The 10547-nt window shown below is 39.4% G+C and overlaps 1 non-coding gene across 1 annotated transcript; it reads right to left on the bottom strand.

Moving 5' to 3' along the window:
* Positions 1–4384: 4384 nt before the first annotated feature.
* LOC133757202 (U6 spliceosomal RNA) lies at positions 4385–4491 on the bottom strand. The gene has a single exon (XR_009865580.1). It is a non-coding gene; the product is annotated as a U6 spliceosomal RNA (small nuclear RNA).
* Between the last annotated feature and the right edge of the window lie 6056 nt (positions 4492–10547).

Genomic DNA, 10547 nt, shown 5'->3' with positions numbered 1-10547 from the left:
TGAAAACTCTAAGCAAATTGGATCTAGAAGGAACATTCCTCAACATAATCAAAGCGATTTATGACAAACCCATGGCCAGCATCCTATTGAATGGGGAAAAGTTGGAAGCATTTCCACTGAGACCCTAAACCAGACAAGAATGCCCACTCTCACTACTGCTATTCAATATAGTCCTGGAAGTTTTAGCCAGATCCACCAGGCAAGAAAAAGAAATCAAAGGGGTACAAATTGGCAAGGATGAAGTCAAGCTATACTTATTTGCAGATGATATGAATATATATATATATATATATATATCCCAAAATATTCCACTCAAAGACTACTGGAACTCATAGAATAGTGTGGTAAAATAACAGGATATAAAATCAATACACAAAAAACAACAGCCTTTGTATACATAGACAATGCCATGGCTGAAAAAGAACTTCTAAGATCAATTCCATTCACATTAACTAAAAAAAATTAAATACCTTGAAATAAATTCAACCAAGGAGATCAAAGGTCTCTATGATGAGAATTAAAAAACTTTAAAGAAAGAAATAGAAGAAAACACAAAAAAAATGGAAAAAACTTCTATGTTCATGAATTGGAAGAATCAATATCAGCAAAATGTCAATTCTTCTGAAATAATTTACAGATTCAATGCAACACCAATCAAAACACCAGTCATTCTTCTTAGATCTAGAAAAAAGGATGCTGAAATTCATTTGGAAACACAAGAGAATTCATATAGCTAAAACAATCTTATACAACAAAAACAAAGTTGGAAGCATCACAATACATGTTTCAAGACATACTATAAGGCAGTTATAGTCAAAACAGCCTGGTACTGGTACAAAAATAAGTGGATAGACCAATGAAACAGAACAGAAACATCAGAAATCAATCCAAGCATCTACAACTAACTTATATTCAACCAAGGATCTAAAACCATTCCTTGGAACAAGGACAGTCTCTTCAACAAATGGTGCTGGGAAACCTGGATTTCCACATGCAGAAGTATGAAGCAGGATCCCCACCTTACACCTGATACAAAAATCCACTCAAAATGCATTAAAGACCTAAATCTATGACACAATATCATCAAATTACTAGAGAGAATCAGGGAAAACCTGCAAGACATTGGCATAGGCAAATATTTCCTGGAAAAGACCCCAGAAGCACAGGCAATAAAAACCAAGATTAACAAATGGAATTATATCAAATTGAGAAGTTTATGTACAGCAAAAGAGTCAGGAAAGTAAAGAGGTGGCCAACAGAATGGGAGAAAATATTTGCCAACCGTGCAATGTAACTGATAAAGGATTAATAACCAGAATATGTAAAGTGATCAAAAAACTCAACAACAGCAAAGAAAACAACCCAGTCAAGAAATGGGCAAAAGACTTAAATAGACATTTCTAAAAATAGGAAATCCAAATGGCCTACAGACACATGAAAAAATGCTCAGGGTCATTAGTCTTCAAGGAGAAGCAAATCAAAACCACAATGAGGTTTTACCCCAGTTAAAATGACTTTAATACAGAAATCAAAAAACAACAAATGCTGGCGAGGATGTGGGGAAAAAGGTACCCTAATCCACTATTGGTGGGAAAGTAAACTGGTAAAAACACTATGGAAAACAGTTTTGAGATATCTCAGAAATCTGAATATAATCCTACCTTATGACCCAGCCATCTCACTCCTTGGAATTTACCCAAAGGAAATGAAATCAGCAAGTAAAAGTTTCATCTGCACCTTAATGTTTATTGCAGTTCAATTCACAATAGTTAAGCCATGGACTCAAACTAAATGTCCATCAGCAGAAGCCTGGATAAAGAAACTATGGGTGGGATATGTACTCTATGGAATACTACATAGTGGTTAAAAAATGAAATCTGGTTATTTGCAATAAAATGGATGAATCTGGAAAACATCATACCAAGTGAAATAAGCCAGGTGCAAGGGACAAATAGCATATATATTCTCCCTGATCTGTGATAACTAACAAAGCACCTCAAAGACAACCTGTAGAAGTGAAACTGACACTACAAGAAGCAATTACTTGACAGCCCTTGTCTTGAATGTCAAGGAACGGTTTATTATTTCATTTTATTTTTATTTCTTCTTTTTTTACCTAATGCCATTGCTCAAACTCTTTACTTAACATAGAATTAGTTATAGGTGTATAAATTCAATTGAAAATAGATCCCCGTTAAAAATAAGAGTGGGAATAAGAAAGGGAGGAGCTGTACAGTTCAGCACACATTCCCATGGACTTACCCCAAAGGGTAAAGCTAAAAACTTGCCATGGGACTCCAAATCTCATTAAGCTGGGTGGTACCAATCCATCTTAAGTGAAAAAGTGATCATATTAAGTGTGGAATTGATCATATAGATAGGATTAAGTGTCAAAGGGATCACATAAGTAAGACCAAGTGCCTGGTTATAATAACAGATAGAATTAAAAAGGAGAGAAAGTTCCAACATGGGAAGCAGTCCACACAGCAGACTCATAGAATGACAAATGCCCTAAACAGCACTCTGACCTCATAATCAGCCCTTAAGGCATCCAGTCCTGGCTGCAAAGCCCATGAAAGCATTTCATGCATGGAAAGCCAAGACATAGTGGCAAAAAAATGTTCTGCATGAAAGATCTTTATGAGTGAGACCCCAGTGGAAAGAAGGGGCCATTAAAGAAGGATGTACTTTTCCCTGAAAGGAGAGGAGGACTTCCACTTTTCATATAGCCCTGTCTAAATACCGATGGATTCTGTGGACTCAAAAGGCTTCCATAACCTTGGCAGCTCATGTAAAGAGCCTAAAGTGTCAGTTGTTAAATCAACAACAGGAGTCACTGTGCACTTACTCCCCATGTAAGATCTCTGTCCTTGATGAGTTGTACTATGAGAATTAACTGTAAAATTTGTCTTCAAATTGTACTGTATACTTTGTGTGTCTGTGTGGGTGCAAACTGTTGAAATATTTACTTAGTAAAGAGTTGGTCTTCTGTATAAAGTCAATTAAAAACAAACCTTAATGAAGAATGGGATGGGAGAGGGAGTAGGTGATGGGAAGGGAGTGGGGGTGGTAGGGCGAGAATGGAAGGAAGAACCACTATATTACAAAAAGCTGTACCAATGAAATTTCTATTCATTAAATAAAAGCCTTCTTAAAAAAGAGAAAGCAGTTGGATCAGAAATGGAGCACCTGGTGATATGGTACAACTAGTTATTTAAAGTTTAGGTGAGCTGTAATGCTACCTCTTTAACTATCTGTTTCATATGCCTAACTTCCCAGGATGCACCTGTGATCTCTTAGGCCAGGACAAATTCTCAGAGTCCACCCCAGTTGTTTATCCAATTGGGGTATTACCTACTTTCTTATAAAATGAGATAGAAAGCAGGAGAGAGTTATTTCCACCACAGAATGCATTCGGAGGCACCACTCTTGTTTTCTCTTTCTGCCATGGCCATGTCTCAGATGGATCTCTCCTACTCCCACTTAGAGGTATGGTTATGGAGTGAGGATTTTTTTCTTCTCTCTCTTGTTTATAGGCAATTCTTTGACCACTAAAAATATTTCTCAAACTGGAATGTCTCATACTCCCACATGAATGTTTGTTCCCTCACTGTTACATAAATTCTATTCATATTTGCGCACAATACTAGACTCTGGTTATAATTTTATCTATGTGGGAGGCAAGAATCTGGATCGGAGAATAATATATTCATTGCCCACATCATATCGAGGAGTCAGCAAGGAGTGTGTAACCCCTTAAGTGGCAGTGGGTGAATAAACCTTGGTTGCAGTCTTTTTGTGTTTTGGAGAAGCCACTTGGTAGAAACTACTTAGTCATTTTAAAAGGGTTTTTTCTCTGTTGTTAGAGTCTTGTGTTTACTTTTTTTTTTTTTTTTTTTTTTGACAGGCAGAGTGGATAGTGAGAGAGAGAGACAGAGAGAAAGGTCTTCCTTTTTGCCGTTGGTTCACCCTCCAATGGCTGCTGCGGCCGGCTCATCGTGCCAATCTGAAGCCAGGAGCCAGGTGCTTCTCCTGGTCTCCCATGGGGTGCAGGGCCCAAGCACTTGGGCCATCCTCCACTGCCTTCCCGGGCCATAGCAGAGAGCTGGCCTGGAAGAGGGGCAACCGGGAGAGAATCCAGCGCCCCAACCGGGACTAGAACCCACTGTGCCGGCTACGCAAGGCGGAGGATTAGCCTGTTAAGCCATGGTGCCGGCCTTGGGTTTACTTTCTTTTTTTTATTTATTTAATGAATATAAATTTCCAAAGTACAGCTTATGGATTACAAAGGCTTCCCCCCTCCCCACAACTTCCCCCTTACCTGCAACCCTCCCCTTTCCCACTCGCTCTCCCCTTCCATTCCCATCAAGATTCATTTTCAATAAAAAATATGGAACGCTTCACAAATTTGCGTATCATCCTTGCGCAGGGGCCATGCTAATCTTCTCTGTATCGTTCCAATTTTAGTATATGTGCTGCCGAAGTGAGCACTGGGTTTACTTTCAAAATGCAAATTTGGCTAATTTTATTTGGGTAATTATTCGAGTCTACCCAATACACCCTGAAAACATTATGGTTAAAGATAAGCCATGGGAATTCTTGGTAATTGTTGATCATTCACATGGGCTGGAAACATTGTGCTTCAGCATGCACTTTCTGGCAGCAATGCATTTCAAGAGCTATAGTTTGTTGTAGGACAGATCAGCTCTTAGCACTGAGCATAACAACTGGACAGCATGTGGCAGTGCAAATTTGGCCTCTATATTGTCTTCTGCCCACCATCCATTTTGCTCCTTTACTCCTCCCATTTACTTAACAGAAAGGGGAGGAGTGAGGAGCCATTTCCTGTTATGTAGTAACTATATCTGGCTGCAAGAAGTGGTAATTCCCAATATGTTGGAAGCTGCTACATTTGACTGGGGGAAGGGCAATACAAATATATTTATGGGTCTCGGGGGAAAGGCCCTGAGTAATGCATCTCAGGTGAGGGTCAAATGCGTCCTCTGGCTTGGAACCTCAAATGTGGCAGTATTGCATAATGGCCAGATACCTCAAGTGCAGTGGTAATAAGGCCACCAAATCTATTTGGGGCACTTGGCAAAGATGTTCTTATCTCCTACAAGTTTTTGTGATGTCTGAAAGTTCAATTCCTTTACATGGAATAGATTTGCTATTTTCCCTGGGTGCTTCTCTCAAGTTACTTTCTCCTAAGTTTAAGTCACTTTTTTATGACATTAAATGAACACTGATGCAGACTCCAGCTGGAATGTTCTTCTAAATGAAATAAGTAGAGTAGATACTGAAGCCTAGCGTCAGGGAATACCTGGACAGGCTTCACATGCTGTACCTGTCAGAATCACCTTAATGGACAAGACTACATATCTTTATCACTGTCAGTATCTTTTAAAACAAGAAGCTAAATGAGGACTCCAACTATTGACTGGTAAGTTTCTCAAACATGGAGTCTTGCCAGCCTTCCTAGAATACCCCCCATTCTGCTTGATTTAAGGTCAAATGGGGAATATAGAATGGTTCAGAACCTCAGTGAGGCAGCCATTCCATTTCATCCAATGGTGCCAAATCTATATTATCTTAACTCATAGTTGAGGTCAAATTATGGCACACAGTCCTAGATTTAAAGGGTGCTGTCTTTTGAAAACCAGAGGCATCACAATGCTTGATTTCCAGACAGAATAGAAACTCTGAAAATCGATCCACGTATCTACAACAAACTAATCTTTGACAAAGGATTTTAAAATAGACTTAACAGGATTGTGTCAATCTGAGAAGCTTCTGCACTGCAATGGAAACACTCAGCACAGTGAAGAAGCAACCTCACAGTGGGGATAATATTTGCAAACTATGAAAAGGATAATAATCCAGAATTAATAATCAATCCAATAATAATAATAATCCAATAATCTATAAAGAACTCAAGAAACTCAACAACAACAAAACAAACAATCCAGTTAAGAAATGGGCAAAGGTTTGAGCAGACATTTTCAAAAGAGAAAATTAAAATGGTCAATAGACACATGAAAAAATGTTCAGGATCACTACCCATAGTGAGGTTTCACTTCACTCCAGTTAGAATAACTCTCATATAGAAATCAACAAACAATAAATTATGGTGAGGATGTAGGGGAAAAGGTACCCTAATTCACTGTTTTTGGGAATGTAAACTGGTGCAGCCATTGTGGAAGATAGTATGGAGATACTTCAGAAAGTTGAAAATAGATATACTATATGACCCAACAATCCCACTCCTGAGAGTTTACCTACTTGGCCATTTGAATTTCTTTTTTTTTTTTTTTGACAGGCAGAGTGGACAGTGAGAGAGAGAAACAGAGAGAAAGGTCTTCCTTTGCTGTTGGTTCACCCTCCAATGGCCGCTGCAGTAGGCGCGCTGCAGCCGGCGCACCGTGCTGATCCGATGGCAGGAGCCAGGTGCTTCTCCTGGTCTCCCATGGGGTGCAGGGCCCAAGGACCTGGGCCATCCTCCACTGCACTCCCTAGCTACAGCAGAGAGCTGGCCTGGAAGAGGGGCAACCGGGACAGGATCGGTGCCCCGACCGGGACTAGAACCTAGTGTGCCGGCGCCGCAAGGCGGAGGATTAGCCTAGTGAGCCACGGCGCCGGCCAGCCATTTGAATTTCTTAAAGTGTGAGATACATGCTCATGATTGGCAATTTTGATTGATGTTTGGGAATTGAATAACTTGAGCTTTCTGCACATGTAGCTTCTAGCATGCACTGGAAATGTCCATGGTTGGGGTGGGGGTACTGAAATGCGAACATTGTTATAATACTCTACAATGAAGCAGAATCTTTCCAATGTCAAACTGGGTCTCACTGCGCTTGTGCCATAAACTAGATTTTTCTAGTCTGGCTGAATTTCCATTATCAGAACACTTTAAGCAAAAGTTAAACCACAAAGTTGGCAGTATTGGGTGGATTCCAGAAGAGAGCATGGTCCCTAGTAGCTCCCCTAGATGAAGGTTTGTGACCCTTCTCCAGTCACTCATGTCCAATTATCTACCTGATAGAATGTCTAACCTCTTCACATGTAGGAGATATATATAATATACATATATACATATATATATAACAAAAACTGTAAGATAAAAGTTGATAGATATGGAAAAGAATAAATTTTAGATGTTTTCAGTAGTGATTGAAAAATTATATAAAGAGTACAAAAAAGTAATATATATTAGTGAAAATGACATTTTTAGATTTGATTATTGGTTATGATTTATAGCCTTTGTCTATCTATACTCCTGAGGAACAGCGTTTTTTTTCTATTTACTAGTTTTTTAATTCTTTATGTAGTGGAGGGTTAAGCTTGTGATTATAAAGTAAATTGAAAGTATGTCATTACAATAATTAAAATAAAAATAAGAAAAGACAGAGAAGGGAGAGTGGGAATGAGGAAAGAAGGAAGAATAGAATGGAAACTATCATTGTGTTCTTAAAATTGTATATATAGGGGCCGGCCTGTGACGTACTGGGTAAAGATGCTGCCTACAGGCCGGCGCCGCGGCTCACTAGGCTTATCCTCCGCCTTGCGGCGCCGGCACACCGGGTTCTAGTCCCGGTCGGGGCGCCAGTTCTGTCCCGGCTGCCCCTCTTCCAGGCCAGCTCTCTGCTGTGGCCAGAGAGTGCAGTGGAGGATGGCCCAGGTCCTTGGGCCCTGCACCAGCATGGGAGACCAGGATAGGCACCTGGCTCCTGCCATCGGATCAGCGCGGTGCGCCGGCCACAGCGCGCCTACCACGGCAGCCATTGGAGGGTGAACCAACAGCAAAGGAAGACCTTTCTCTCTGTCTCTCTCACTGTCCACTCTGCCTGTCCAAAAAAAAAAAAAAAAAAGATGCTGCCTACAGTGCCAGCATCCCATAGGGTCGCCGGTTCGAGTTCCAGCTGCTCCACTTTCGATCCAGCTATCTGTGGTGGCCTGGGGAAGCAGTGGAAGATGTCCCAAGTCCTTGGGCCCCTGTACCCATGTGGGAAGACCTGGAGGAGGCTCCTGGCTCCTGGCTCCTGGCTTTGGATTGGTGCAGCTCAGCCTGTTGTGGTCCACTAGGGAATGAACCAGCGGATGGAAGACCTCTCTCTATCTCTGTCTCTCCTCCTCTCTCTGTGTAACTCTGACTTTATATAAATAAATAAAAATCTTTTGAAAAATAAAAAACCTGTATGTATGTAAAATATAAAAAATCTTCCTTTCATGTAAATAAAAAAGAAAAAAACACAAATAAATTGAAGGTTTAACTGAAAAAATATCTAAGAAAACACCTGAATATATAGATGAGAAATGTATAGGAAACGTTAAAAAAAACTTCCACATGGACTAATTAAGTAGTATTATGGAAAAATATAATATAGCAAAGTTCCATATAAACTCAGGTGAAAGAAAATGCTTTTCACCAAAAGGGGCCACTAGATTGCTTCAGGATTCTTTATTGAAGAATATACATCAGTAGACAGGGAAAGCATCCACAGAGTCTTGATGGAATGAAAAGTTTTGTTTGTTTAAGCCAAATCACTTAAATCCTCAAGAATAGTCTTTGATTCAAAAGCAACTGAAAATCTTAGCAATTCCGCCCATGCATTCCAGTTTGCCTAAAGTTAAACTCTAGCAGTAAACCAAACAAATCAAAATCTCAAAAGAGTGTATCGGAGCCAGCACTAGTAAAGCCACGGTTTGCAATGCCAGCATCCCACATCAGAATGCCAATCCATGTCCCAGCTGCCCTACTTCCTATCCAGCTTCTTGCTAATGTTCCTGGGAAAGCAGAGACTGGTGTTCCAAGTGCTTAGACCCCTGACAGCTATGTGGAAAACTACACAGATTTCCTCCTGGCTTTGGCCTAGTACATTCCTAACTGATGGAACCATTTGGGAAGTGAACAAGTGGATAAAGATCTTTCTGTCTCTGTGTTCCTCTCCATCTGTGTCAGCCTGCTTTTCAAATAAATAAATCCTTTAAAGACACAACGTATCACCAAATGGAAGATGTGGAGGGTCTTCCTGTACTCATTCTGAACCTCAAAGTAAGAACTATGACTAGATTTTGTGTTTTCAGGAGGGTTCATTTAGAGGAAAGCATGTGCAGGTACAACAATCTTGAGCCTGGGATGCATCATTCAACTCTGTTTCTTCAAATTCTTTCCCAATGAAATATGTTGTCCCTTGAATTATGATTTGTGTTCCTCCACTTAGGTGTATATTAGGGTTCTCCAGAGTTACAGAACAAATGCATATTTGTTTGTTTGATTATTATGAGTAATTGACCCAATGATTACAAAGGCTGACAAGTCCTGTAATCTGCTGTCTATCAGCTAAAGATCCAGGACGCCCATGGGGTATAATTAAGTCCAAGTCTAGAAGTTCAGGGGAGTTGATATTGCAAATCCCAGTACAAGACATAAACCAGTCCCCAAAAGACAAATATATTTTCCCTGATCTGTGATAACTAACAGAGTACCAAAAATTTTGTGTATAGGAGTGAAATTGACATTTTGAGATTTGATGAGTTTTTATAGCCCTGAACAGTGTTTTTTTTTTTTTTATTTCTTCTTACTATTTGTACACTTTACTTAGGGTAGGAATAATCTCATAAGTATAAAGTAAACTTAAATTAAGAGGGAATAACAGAGGAAGGAGTGTGGAAGCATGGGTGGAAAGGAAGGTAGGGTGGGAAATATCATTATGTTCCTAAATCTGTATATATGAAATGCACAAAATTTATTTACTTTAAATAAAATTTTAAAAATATATAAGATGGGATGTCCTCTTGGTAGTGAAGAACTCCTTATTCTCCACCTTTTGTTTTATTCAGGCCCTCAACAGATTCAATGATGCACCTTCACATTGGAGAAAGTAATCTGCAAAGTTAATTCACTGATTCAAATGGGAAACATCCTCACAGACATACTCAGCAATAATGTTTAAGGTGGGCATCCATGGTCCAATCAAGTCAAGATAAAATTAACAATCACAACAGGGCTCCATACTGTCAGTTTATTTCTGATTTCTCTCCTGTGGAAGTGGCAATTACTGAAGGTTCTGATTTTGTTATTCAGAGTATGTAATCAGAACATTTTGTAGACATTTTTCCTTGGGGATGGTGGGCTAATATGCCCTTTAGATAAATCTTCAATTGGAGTTAGGGTTATTCAATAAAATAAGTAGCCCAAGGGGCCAAGCTTTGAGGCTATCTGAATTTCCTTTAGATTTAATGTTATTCATGCACAACATACTGCTGGATTTTCAAGTAGTCTAATGATCTATACTTTCTGTTCTGATTTCTTCTAAATATTACATCTAAAGAAACTTTATCTTCATTTAGATGTTTATGTCAACCTCATATTCTGAAAACAGTCTTCACGGAAGAATATTAGGAGGAGCCCTAAGCCAATTTGATTTAAGTCAAGAAATTTGTTCTTATACTCATTCTAAGCCCAGCACTGTGCAAGTCGCTGATATCAGGATAAATAACCACAAAGATAAGTGACTGATTTTTGAAGTAATTGTAGTCAATAG

This window comes from Lepus europaeus, chromosome 3 (genome assembly GCF_033115175.1).
Source record: "Lepus europaeus isolate LE1 chromosome 3, mLepTim1.pri, whole genome shotgun sequence".
NCBI classification, from domain to species: domain Eukaryota; kingdom Metazoa; phylum Chordata; class Mammalia; order Lagomorpha; family Leporidae; genus Lepus; species Lepus europaeus.
Note: the sequence above shows the minus strand (reverse complement) of the source record. Positions and strands in the feature narration are given on the sequence as shown.